The sequence below is a fragment of the Lissotriton helveticus genome, chromosome 4_1, assembly GCF_964261635.1.
Source record: "Lissotriton helveticus chromosome 4_1, aLisHel1.1, whole genome shotgun sequence".
NCBI lineage: Eukaryota > Metazoa > Chordata > Amphibia > Caudata > Salamandridae > Lissotriton > Lissotriton helveticus.
In genome coordinates, this window is record NC_136063.1 from 971,084,904 (window position 1) to 971,097,768 (window position 12,865).

The 12,865-nt window shown below is 32.9% G+C and overlaps 5 non-coding genes across 5 annotated transcripts; all 5 read left to right on the plus strand.

The window, feature by feature from the left end:
* The first annotated feature begins 93 nt into the window (after positions 1-93).
* Positions 94-167, plus strand: TRNAI-AAU (transfer RNA isoleucine (anticodon AAU)). The gene has a single exon. It is a non-coding gene; the product is annotated as a tRNA-Ile (tRNA).
* A 6,856-nt stretch (positions 168-7,023) lies between these two features.
* Positions 7,024-7,097, plus strand: TRNAI-AAU (transfer RNA isoleucine (anticodon AAU)). The gene has a single exon. It is a non-coding gene; the product is annotated as a tRNA-Ile (tRNA).
* Positions 7,098-8,540: 1,443 nt separating this feature from the next.
* TRNAI-AAU (transfer RNA isoleucine (anticodon AAU)) lies at positions 8,541-8,614 on the plus strand. Its single transcript has one exon. It is a non-coding gene; the product is annotated as a tRNA-Ile (tRNA).
* Positions 8,615-10,918: 2,304 nt separating this feature from the next.
* TRNAI-AAU (transfer RNA isoleucine (anticodon AAU)) lies at positions 10,919-10,992 on the plus strand. The gene has a single exon. It is a non-coding gene; the product is annotated as a tRNA-Ile (tRNA).
* A 1,443-nt stretch (positions 10,993-12,435) lies between these two features.
* On the plus strand, positions 12,436-12,509 carry TRNAI-AAU (transfer RNA isoleucine (anticodon AAU)). The gene has a single exon. It is a non-coding gene; the product is annotated as a tRNA-Ile (tRNA).
* Positions 12,510-12,865: the final 356 nt, after the last annotated feature.

Below are 12,865 nucleotides of genomic sequence, written 5' to 3' on the forward strand. Positions count from 1 at the left end.
GGTAAACTGCTGAAATTAAGCTTTCCAAATCTCCTGGGTTAACTATCATTTGCCCTTCTTCATATGCTGGACCTCCAGGTAGTTGTGCAAAATGGCCTGTTAGCTCAGATGGTTAGAGCGTGGTGCTAATAACGCCAAGGTCACAGGTTCGATCCCTGTACAGGCCAAGTTTAATTGTTTGAACAAAGATGAATTTTTCTTGTGTCTCATTTTGGACTGTTTATCTTCTTGAATCACACGCTGCTTGAAGGATTGGATGGAATCAGTAGCATTTCATCATCTGCTAATTCTTCTAAAGTATTCTATATATTTAGTGAGCCTATTAGTTTAGTCTGTTAGAGCATGAAGTTAAAAACGCAAAGGACATAATTTCAATCAGTCTCCAAGCCAATATTTGATGCTCCTTTAATGTTGAAAATAGATGTATTTTCTTCTGTATCATGTTTACCTCCATATTTCCTTTGCGCAGAAGCTGATAGAATGATTTGATGAATCAATTGAATATAGGTGATGAATATTTATTTATTGCTAAACCACGTGGAAAAAACGTTACTGGTTCAAAATTCTAACACTAAGTATGGAAATCTCTTTTGTATTGCAATTTTTTTGAAGTCATATTAGTTTCTTCATGTTGATAATATGAAAGTTAATTCATATTAAACAGCTGAAATTAAGCTTTCCAAATCTCCCGGTTGAACTATCATTAGCACTGCTTCCTGTGCTGGTCCTCCAGAAGATGTGCAAATTGGCCTGTTAGCTCAGTTGGTTAGAGTGTGGTGCTAATAACGCCAAGGTCACAGGTTGGATCCCTCTACAGGCCAAGCTTAATTCTTTGAAAAAAGATTAATTTTTCTTGTATCTCATTTTGGACTGTTTATCTCCTTGGATCAAACGCTGCTTGAAGGACTCGATGAATACATTTGATATAATTATAGAATAAATTACTATTCTTAAAGCGCCTGGAATATCTATTAATGGTTCTAAGTTCTAACGCCAAGTAACTAAATCTCTTATTTATTGCAATTTATTGAGATCATTTTTGTTTAGTCTTGTTGATAATATATAAAGATACTATGAATGTAAACAGCTGAATATAAGCTTTCCAACTATCCCGGATTAACAATCAGTAGGACTTCATCATCTGCTTCATCTTCAATAGTATGCTATATATTTAGTGACCTATTAGTTTAGTCTGTTAGAGCATGAAGTCAAAAATGCCAAGGACATACTTTGAATCAGTCTCCAAGCCAATACTTGATGCTCCTTTAATGTTGAAAATAGATGTATTTTCTACTGTATCATGTTTATCTCTATATTTCCTTTGAGGAGAAGCTGATAAAATGATTAGATGAATCAATTCAATATAGGTGATGAATATTTATTTATTGCTTAATCACATGGAAAAAACGTTAATGGTTCTAAGTTCTAACACTAAGTATGGAAATCTCTTTTGTATTGCAATTTTTTTGAAGTCATATTAGTTTCTTCATGTTGATAATATGAAAGTTAATTCATATTAAACAGCTGAAATTAAGCTTTCCAAATCTCCCGGTTGAACTATCATTAGCACTGCTTCCTGTGCTGGTCCTCCAGAAGATGTGCAAATTGGCCTGTTAGCTCAGTTGGTTAGAGAGTGGTGCTAATAACGCCAATGTCACAGGTTCGATCCCTGTACAGGCCAAGTTTAATTCTTTGGAAAAAGATGAATTTTTCTTGTGTCTCATTTTGGACTGTTTATCTCCTTGGATCAAACGCTGCTTGAAGGATTGGATGAATACATTTGATATAATTATAGAATTAATTACTATTCTTAAAGCGCCTGGAATATCTATTAATGGTTCTAAGTTCTAACGCCAAGTAACTAAATCTCTTATTTATTGCAATTTATTGAGATCATTTTTGTTTAGTCTTGTTGATAATATATAAAGATACTATGAATGTAAACAGCTGAATATAAGCTTTCCAACTATGCCGGATTAACAATCAGTAGGACTTCATCATCTGCTTCATCTTCAATAGTATGCTATATATTTAGTGACTCTATTAGTTTAGTCTGTTAGAGCATGAAGTTAAAAACGACAAGGACATACTTTCAATCAGTCTCCAAGCCAATACTTGATGCTCCTTTAATGTTGAAAATAGATGTATTTTCTACTGTATCATGTTTATCTCTATATTTCCTTTGAGGAGAAGCTGATAAAATGATTAGATGAATCAATTCAATATAGGTGATGAATATTTATTTATTGCTTAATCACATGGAAAAAACGTTAATGGTTCTAAGTTCTAACACTAAGTATGAAAATCTCTTTTGTATTGTAATTTTTTTTAAGTCATATTAGTTTCTTCATGTTGATAATATATAACAATAACTTCATGGTAAACTGCTGAAATTAAGCTTTCCAAATCTCCTGGGTTAACTATCATTTGCCCTTCTTCATATGCTGGACCTCCAGGTAGTTTTACAAAATAGCCTATTAGCTCAGATGGTTAGAGCGTGGTGCTAATAACGCCAAGGTCACAGGTTCGATCCCTGTACAGGCCAAATTTAATTGTTTGAACAAAGATGAATTTTTCTTGTGTCTCATTTTGGACTGTTTATCTTCTTGAATTACACGCTTCTTGAAGGATTGGATGGAATCAGTAGCATTTCCTCATCTGCTAATTCTTCAAAAGTATTCTATATATTTAGTTAGCCTATTAGTTTAGTCTGTTAGAGCATGAAGTTAAAAACGCAAAGGACATAATTTCAGTCAGTCTCCAAGCCAATATTTGATGCTCCTTTAATGTTGAAAATAGATGTATTTTCTTCTGTATCATGTTTACCTTCATATTTCCTTTGCACAGAAGCTGATAGAATGATTAGATGAATCAATTGAATATAGGTGATGAATATTTATTTATTGCTAAACCACGTGGAAAAAACGTTACTGGTTCAAAATTCTAACACTAAGTATGGAAATCTCTTTTGTATTGCAATTTTTTTGAAGTCATATTAGTTTCTTCATGTTGATAATATGAAAGTTAATTCATATTAAACAGCTGAAATTAAGCTTTCCAAATCTCCCGGTTGAACTATCATTAGCACTGCTTCCTGTGCTGGTCCTCCAGAAGATGTGCAAATTGGCCTGTTAGCTCAGTTGGTTAGAGAGTGGTGCTAATAACGCCAAGGTCACAGGTTCGATCCCTGTACAGACCAAGTTTAATTCTTTGGAAAAAGATGAATTTTTCTTGTGTCTCATTTTGGACTGTTTATCTCCTTGGATCAAACGCTGCTTGAAGGATTGGATGAATACATTTGATATAATTATAGAATTAATTACTATTCTTAAAGCGCCTGGAATATCTATTAATGGTTCTAAGTTCTAACGCCAAGTAACTAAATCTCTTATTTATTGCAATTTATTGAGATCATTTTTGTTTAGTCTTGTTGATAATATATAAAGATACTATGAATGTAAACAGCTGAATATAAGCTTTCCAACTATCCCGGATTAACAATCAGTAGGACTTCATCATCTGCTTCATCTTCAATAGTATGCTATATATTTAGTGACCTATTAGTTTAGTCTGTTAGAGCATGAAGTTAAAAACGCCAAGGACATACTTTCAATCAGTCTCCAAGCCAATACTTGATGCTCCTTTAATTTTGAAAATAGATGTATTTTCTACTGTATCATGTTTATCTCTATATTTCCTTTGAGGAGAAGCTGATAAAATGATTAGATCAATCAATTCAATATAGGTGATGAACATTTATTTATTGCTTAACCACATGGAAAAAACGTTAATGGTTCTAAGTTCTAACACTAAGTATGAAAATCTCTTTTGTATTGTAATTTTTTTTAAGTCATATTAGTTTCTTCATGTTGATAATATATAACAATAACTTCATGGTAAACTGCTGAAATTAAGCTTTCCAAATCTCCTGGGTTAACTATCATTTGCCCTTCTTCATTTGCTGGACCTCCAAGTAGTTGTGCAAAATGGCCTGTTAGCTCAGATGGTTAGAGCGTGGTGCTAATAACGCCAAGGTCACAGGTTCGATCCCTGTACATGGCAAGTTTAATTGTTTGAACAAAGAGGAATTTTTCTTGTGTCTCATTTTGGACTGTTTATCTTCTTGAATCACACGCTGCTTGAAGGATTGGATGGAATCAGTAGCATTTCATCATCTGCTAATTCTTCTAAAGTATTCTATATATTTAGTGAGCCTATTAGTTTAGTCTGTTAGAGCATGAAGTTAAAAACGCAAAGGACATCATTTCAATCAGTCTCCAAGCCAATATTTGATGCTCCTTTAATGTTGAAAATAGATGTATTTTCTTCTGTATCATGTTTACCTCCATATTTCCTTTGCGCAGAAGCTGATAGAATGATTTGATGAATCAATTGAATATAGGGGATGAATATTCATTTATTGCTAAACCACGTGGAAAAAACGTTACTGGTTCAAAATTCTAACACTAAGTATGGAAATCTCTTTTGTATTGCAATTGTTTTTGAAGTCATATTAGTTTCTTCATGTTGATAATATGAAAGTTAATTCATATTAAACAGCTGAAATTAAGCTTTCCAAATCTCCCGGTTGAACTATCATTAGCAGTGCTTCCTGTGCTGGTCCTCCAGAAGATGTGCAAATTGGCCTGTTAGCTCAGTTGGTTAGAGAGTGGTGCTAATAACGCCAAGGTCACAGGTTCGATCCCTGTACAGGCCAAGTTTAATTCTTTGGAAAAAGATGAATTTTTCTTGTGTCTCATTTTGGACTGTTTATCTCCTTGGATCAAACGCTGCTTGAAGGATTGGATGAATACATTTGATATAATTATAGAATTAATTACTATTCTTAAAGCGCCTGGAATATCTATTAATGGTTCTAAGTTCTAACGCCAAGTAACTAAATCTCTTATTTATAGCAATTTATTGAGATCATTTTTGTTTAGTCTTGTTGATAATATATAAAGATACTATGAATGTAAACAGCTGAATATAAGCTTTCCAACTATCCCGGATTAACAATCAGTAGGACTTCATCATCTGCTTCATCTTCAATAGTATGCTATATATTTAGTGACTCTATTAGTTTAGTCTGTTAGAGCATGAAGTTAAAAACGACAAGGACATACTTTCAATCAGTCTCCAAGCCAATACTTGATGCTCCTTTAATGTTGAAAATAGATGTATTTTCTACTGTATCATGTGTATCTCTATATTTCCTTTGAGGAGAAGCTGATAAAATGATTAGATGAATCAATTCAATATAGGTGATGAATATTTATTTATTGCTTAACCACATGGAAAAAACGTTAATGGTTCTAAGTTCTAACACTAAGTATGAAAATCTCTTTTGTATTGTAATTTTTTTTAAGTCATATTAGTTTCTTCATGTTGATAATATATAACAATAACTTCATGGTAAACTGCTGAAATTAAGCTTTCCAAATCTCCTGGGTTAACTATCATTTGCCCTTCTTCATATGCTGGACCTCCAGGTAGTTGTGCAAAATTGCCTGTTAGCTCAGATGGTTAGAGCGTGGTGCTAATAACGCCAAGGTCACAGGTTCGATCCCTGTACAGGCCAAGTTTAATTGTTTGAACAAAGATGAATTTTTCTTGTGTCTCATTTTGGACTGTTTATCTTCTTGAATCACACGCTGCTTGAAGGATTGGATGGAATCAGTAGCATTTCATCATCTGCGAATTCTTCTAAAGTATTCTATATATTTAGTGAGCCTATTAGTTTAGTCTGTTAGAGCATGAAGTTAAAAACGCAAAGGACATCATTTCAATCAGTCTCCAAGCCAATATTTGATGCTCCTTTAATGTTGAAAATAGATGTATTTTCTTCTGTATCATGTTTACCTCCATATTTCCTTTGCGCAGAAGCTGATAGAATGATTTGATGAATCAATTGAATATAGGTGATGAATATTTATTTATTGCTAAACCACGTGGAAAAAACGTTACTGGTTCAAAATTCTAACACTAAGTATGGAAATCTCTTTTGTATTGCAATTTTTTTGAAGTCATATTAGTTTCTTCATGTTGATAATATGAAAGTTAATTCATATTAAACAGCTGAAATTAAGCTTTCCAAATCTCCCGGTTGAACTATCATTAGCACTGCTTCCTGTGCTGGTCCTCCAGAAGATGTGCAAATTGGCCTGTTAGCTCAGTTGGTTAGAGTGTGGTGCTAATAACGCCAAGGTCACAGGTTCGATCCCTCTACAGGCCAAGCTTAATTCTTTGAAAAAAGATTAATTTTTCTTGTATCTCATTTTGGACTTTATCTCCTTGGATCAAACGCTGCTTGAAGGACTCGATGAATACATTTGATATAATTATAGAATGAATTACTATTCTTAAAGCGCCTGGAATATCTATTAATGGTTCTAAGTTCTAACGCCAAGTAACTAAATCTCTTATTTATAGCAATTTATTGAGATCATTTTTGTTTAGTCTTGTTGATAATATATAAAGATACTATGAATGTAAACAGCTGAATATAAGCTTTCCAACTATCCCGGATTAACAATCAGTAGGACTTCATCATCTGCTTCATCTTCAATAGTATGCTATATATTTAGTGACTCTATTAGTTTAGTCTGTTAGAGCATGAAGTTAAAAACGACAAGGACATACTTTCAATCAGTCTCCAAGCCAATACTTGATGCTCCTTTAATGTTGAAAATAGATGTATTTTCTACTGTATCATGTTTATCTCTATATTTCCTTTGAGGAGAAGCTGATAAAATGATTAGATGAATCAATTCAATATAGGTGATGAATATTTATTTATTGCTTAACCACATGGAAAAAACATTAATGGTTCTAAGTTCTAACACTAAGTATGAAAATCTCTTTTGTATTGTAATTTTTTTTAAGTCATATTAGTTTCTTCATGTTGATAATATATAACAATAACTTCATGGTAAACTGCTGAAATTAAGCTTTCCAAATCTCCTGGGTTAACTATCATTTGCCCTACTTCATATGCTGGACCTCCAGGTAGTTGTGCAAAATGGCCTGTTAGCTCAGATGGTTAGAGTGTGGTGCTAATAACGCCAAGGTCACAGGTTCGATCCCTGTACAGGCCAAGTTTAATTGTTTGAACAAAGATGAATTTTTCTTGTGTCTCATTTTGGACTGTTTATCTTCTTGAATCACACGCTGCTTGAAGGATTGGATGGAATCAGTAGCATTTCCTCATCTGCTAATTCTTCAAAAGTATTCTATATATTTAGTTAGCCTATTAGTTTAGTCTGTTAGAGCATGAAGTTAAAAACGCAAAGGACATAATTTCAATCAGTCTCCAAGCCAATATTTGATGCTCCTTTAATGTTGAAAATAGATGTATTTTCTTCTGTATCATGTTTACCATCATATTTCCTTTGCGCAGAAGCTGATAGAATGATTAGATGAATCAATTGAATATAGGTGATGAATATTTATTTATTGCTAAACCACGTGGAAAAAACGTTACTGGTTCAAAATTCTAACACTAAGTATGGAAATCTCTTTTGTATTGCAATTTTTTTGAAGTCATATTAGTTTCTTCATGTTGATAATATGAAAATTAATTCATATTAAACAGCTGAAATTAAGCTTTCCAAATCTCCCGGTTGAACTATCATTAGCACTGCTTTCTGTGCTGGTCCCCCAGAAGATGTGCAAATTGGCCTGTTAGCTCAGTTGGTTAGAGAGTGATGCTAATAACGCCAAGGTGTCAGGTTTGATCCCTGTACAGGCCAAGTTAAATTCTTTGAAAAAAGATGAATTTTTCTTCTGTCTCATTTTGGACTGTTTATCTCCTTGGATCAAACGCTGCTTGAAGGATTGGATGAATACATTTGATATAATTATAGAATTAATTACTATTCTTAAAGCGCCTGGAATATCTATTAATGGTTCTAAGTTCTAACGGCAAGTAACTAAATCTCTTATTTATTGCAATTTATTGAGATCATTTTTGTTTAGTCTTGTTGATAATATATAAAGATACTATGAATGTAAACAGCTGAATATAAGCTTTCCAACTATCCCGGATTAACAATCAGTAGGACTTCATCATCTGCTTCATCTTCAATAGTATGCTATATATTTAGTGACCTATTAGTTTAGTCTGTTAGAGCATGAAGTTAAAAACGCCAAGGACATACTTTCAATCAGTCTCCAAGCCAATACTTGATGCTCCTTTAATGTTGAAAATAGATGTATTTTCTACTGTATCATGTTTATCTCTATATTTCCTTTGAGAAGAAGCTGATAAAATGATTAGATGAATCAATTCAATATAGGTGATGAATATTTATTTATTGCTTAACCACATGGAAAAAATGTTAATGGTTCTAAGTTCTAACACTAAGTATGAAAATCTCTTTTGTATTGTAATTTTTTTTAAGTCATATTAGTTTCTTCATGTTGATAATATATAACAATAACTTCATGGTAAACTGCTGAAATTAAGCTTTCCAAATCTCCTGGGTTAACTATCATTTGCCCTTCTTCATATGCTGGACCTCCAGGTAGTTGTGCAAAATGGCCTGTTAGCTCAGATGGTTAGAGCGTGGTGCTAATAACGCCAAGGTCACAGGTTCGATCCCTGTACAGGCCAAGTTTAATTGTTTAAACAAAGATGAATTTTTCTTGTGTCTCATTTTGGACTGTTTATCTCCTTGAATCACACGCTGCTTGAATGATTGGATGGAATCAGTAGCATTTCATCATCTGCTAATTCTTCAAAAGTATTCTATATATTTAGTGAGCCTATTAGTTTAGTCTGTTAGAGCATGAAGTTAAAAACGCAAAGGACATAATTTCAATCAGTCTCCAAGCCAATACTTGATGCTCCTTTAATGTGGAAAATAGATGTATTTTCTTCTGTATCATGTTTACCTCCATATTTCTTTTGCGCAGAAGCTGATAGAATGATTAGATGAATCAATTGAATATAGTTGATGAATATTTATTTATTGCTAAACCACGTGGAAAAAACGTTACTGGTTCAAAATTCTAACACTAAGTATGGAAATCTCTTTTGTATTGCAATTTTTTTGAAGTCATATTAGTTTCTTCATGTTGATAATATGAAAGTTAATTCATATTAAACAGCTGAAATTAAGCTTTCCAAATCTCCCGGTTGAACTATCATTAGCACTGCTTTCTGTGCTGGTCCTCCAGAAGATGTGCAAATTGGCCTGTTAGCTCAGTTGGTTAGAGAGTGATGCAAATAACACCAAGGAATCAGGTTCAATCCCTGTACAGGCCAAGTTTAATTCTTTGAAAAAAGATGAATTTTTCTTGTGTCTCATTTTGGACTGTTTATCTCCTTGGATCAAACGCTGCTTGAAGGATTGGATGAATACATTTGATATAATTATAGAATTAATTACTATTCTTAAAGCGCCTGGAATATCTATTAATGGTTCTAAGTTCTAACGCCAAGTAACTAAATCTCTTATTTATTGCAATTTATTGAGATCATTTTTGTTTAGTCTTGGTGATAATATATAAAGATACTATGAATGTAAACAGCTGAATATAAGCTTTCCAACTATCCCGGATTAACAATCAGTAGGACTTCATCATCTGCTTCATCTTCAATAGTATGCTATATATTTAGTGACCTATTAGTTTAGTCTGTTAGAGCATGAAGTCAAAAATGCCAAGGACATACTTTGAATCAGTCTCCAAGCCAATACTTGATGCTCCTTTAATGTTGAAAATAGATGTATTTTCTACTGTATCATGTTTATCTCTATATTTCCTTTGAGGAGAAGCTGATAAAATGATTAGATGAATCAATTGAATATAGGTGATGAATATTTATTTATTGCTTAACCACATGGAAAAAACGTTACTGGTTCAAAATTCTAACACTAAGTATGGAAATCTCTTTTGTATTGCAATTTTTTTGAAGTCATATTAGTTTCTTCATGTTGATAATATGAAAGTTAATTCATATTAAACAGCTGAAATTAAGCTTTCCAAATCTCCCGGTTGAACTATCATTAGCACTGCTTCCTGTGCTGGTCCTCCAGAAGATGTGCAAATTGGCCTGTTAGCTCAGTTGGTTAGAGTGTGGTGCTAATAACGCCAAGGTCACAGGTTCGATCCCTCTACAGGCCAAGCTTAATTCTTTGAAAAAAGATTAATTTTTCTTGTATCTCATTTTGGACTGTTTATCTCCTTGGATCAAACGCTGCTTGAAGGACTCGATGAATACATTTGATATAATTATAGAATGAATTACTATTCTTAAAGCGCCTGGAATATCTATTAATGGTTCTAAGTTCTAACGCCAAGTAACTAAATCTCTTATTTATAGCAATTTATTGAGATCATTTTTGTTTAGTCTTGTTGATAATATATAAAGATACTATGAATGTAAACAGCTGAATATAAGCTTTCCAACTATCCCGGATTAACAATCAGTAGGACTTCATCATCTGCTTCATCTTCAATAGTATGCTATATATTTAGTGACTCTATTAGTTTAGTCTGTTAGAGCATGAAGTTAAAAACGACAAGGACATACTTTCAATCAGTCTCCAAGCCAATACTTGATGCTCCTTTAATGTTGAAAATAGATGTATTTTCTACTGTATCATGTTTATCTCTATATTTCCTTTGAGGAGAAGCTGATAAAATGATTAGATGAATCAATTCAATATAGGTGATGAATATTTATTTATTGCTTAACCACATGGAAAAAACATTAATGGTTCTAAGTTCTAACACTAAGTATGAAAATCTCTTTTGTATTGTAATTTTTTTTAAGTCATATTAGTTTCTTCATGTTGATAATATATAACAATAACTTCATGGTAAACTGCTGAAATTAAGCTTTCCAAATCTCCTGGGTTAACTATCATTTGCCCTACTTCATATGCTGGACCTCCAGGTAGTTGTGCAAAATGGCCTGTTAGCTCAGATGGTTAGAGTGTGGTGCTAATAACGCCAAGGTCACAGGTTCGATCCCTGTACAGGCCAAGTTTAATTGTTTGAACAAAGATGAATTTTTCTTGTGTCTCATTTTGGACTGTTTATCTTCTTGAATCACACGCTGCTTGAAGGATTGGATGGAATCAGTAGCATTTCCTCATCTGCTAATTCTTCAAAAGTATTCTATATATTTAGTTAGCCTATTAGTTTAGTCTGTTAGAGCATGAAGTTAAAAACGCAAAGGACATAATTTCAATCAGTCTCCAAGCCAATATTTGATGCTCCTTTAATGTTGAAAATAGATGTATTTTCTTCTGTATCATGTTTACCATCATATTTCCTTTGCGCAGAAGCTGATAGAATGATTAGATGAATCAATTGAATATAGGTGATGAATATTTATTTATTGCTAAACCACGTGGAAAAAACGTTACTGGTTCAAAATTCTAACACTAAGTATGGAAATCTCTTTTGTATTGCAATTTTTTTGAAGTCATATTAGTTTCTTCATGTTGATAATATGAAAATTAATTCATATTAAACAGCTGAAATTAAGCTTTCCAAATCTCCCGGTTGAACTATCATTAGCACTGCTTTCTGTGCTGGTCCCCCAGAAGATGTGCAAATTGGCCTGTTAGCTCAGTTGGTTAGAGAGTGATGCTAATAACGCCAAGGTGTCAGGTTTGATCCCTGTACAGGCCAAGTTTAATTCTTTGAAAAAAGATGAATTTTTCTTCTGTCTCATTTTGGACTGTTTATCTCCTTGGATCAAACGCTGCTTGAAGGATTGGATGAATACATTTGATATAATTATAGAATTAATTACTATTCTTAAAGCGCCTGGAATATCTATTAATGGTTCTAAGTTCTAACGGCAAGTAACTAAATCTCTTATTTATTGCAATTTATTGAGATCATTTTTGTTTAGTCTTGTTGATAATATATAAAGATACTATGAATGTAAACAGCTGAATATAAGCTTTCCAACTATCCCGGATTAACAATCAGTAGGACTTCATCATCTGCTTCATCTTCAATAGTATGCTATATATTTAGTGACCTATTAGTTTAGTCTGTTAGAGCATGAAGTTAAAAACGCCAAGGACATACTTTCAATCAGTCTCCAAGCCAATACTTGATGCTCCTTTAATGTTGAAAATAGATGTATTTTCTACTGTATCATGTTTATCTCTATATTTCCTTTGAGAAGAAGCTGATAAAATGATTAGATGAATCAATTCAATATAGGTGATGAATATTTATTTATTGCTTAACCACATGGAAAAAATGTTAATGGTTCTAAGTTCTAACACTAAGTATGAAAATCTCTTTTGTATTGTAATTTTTTTTAAGTCATATTAGTTTCTTCATGTTGATAATATATAACAATAACTTCATGGTAAACTGCTGAAATTAAGCTTTCCAAATCTCCTGGGTTAACTATCATTTGCCCTTCTTCATATGCTGGACCTCCAGGTAGTTGTGCAAAATGGCCTGTTAGCTCAGATGGTTAGAGCGTGGTGCTAATAACGCCAAGGTCACAGGTTCGATCCCTGTACAGGCCAAGTTTAATTGTTTAAACAAAGATGAATTTTTCTTGTGTCTCATTTTGGACTGTTTATCTCCTTGAATCACACGCTGCTTGAATGATTGGATGGAATCAGTAGCATTTCATCATCTGCTAATTCTTCAAAAGTATTCTATATATTTAGTGAGCCTATTAGTTTAGTCTGTTAGAGCATGAAGTTAAAAACGCAAAGGACATAATTTCAATCAGTCTCCAAGCCAATACTTGATGCTCCTTTAATGTGGAAAATAGATGTATTTTCTTCTGTATCATGTTTACCTCCATATTTCTTTTGCGCAGAAGCTGATAGAATGATTAGATGAATCAATTGAATATAGTTGATGAATATTTATT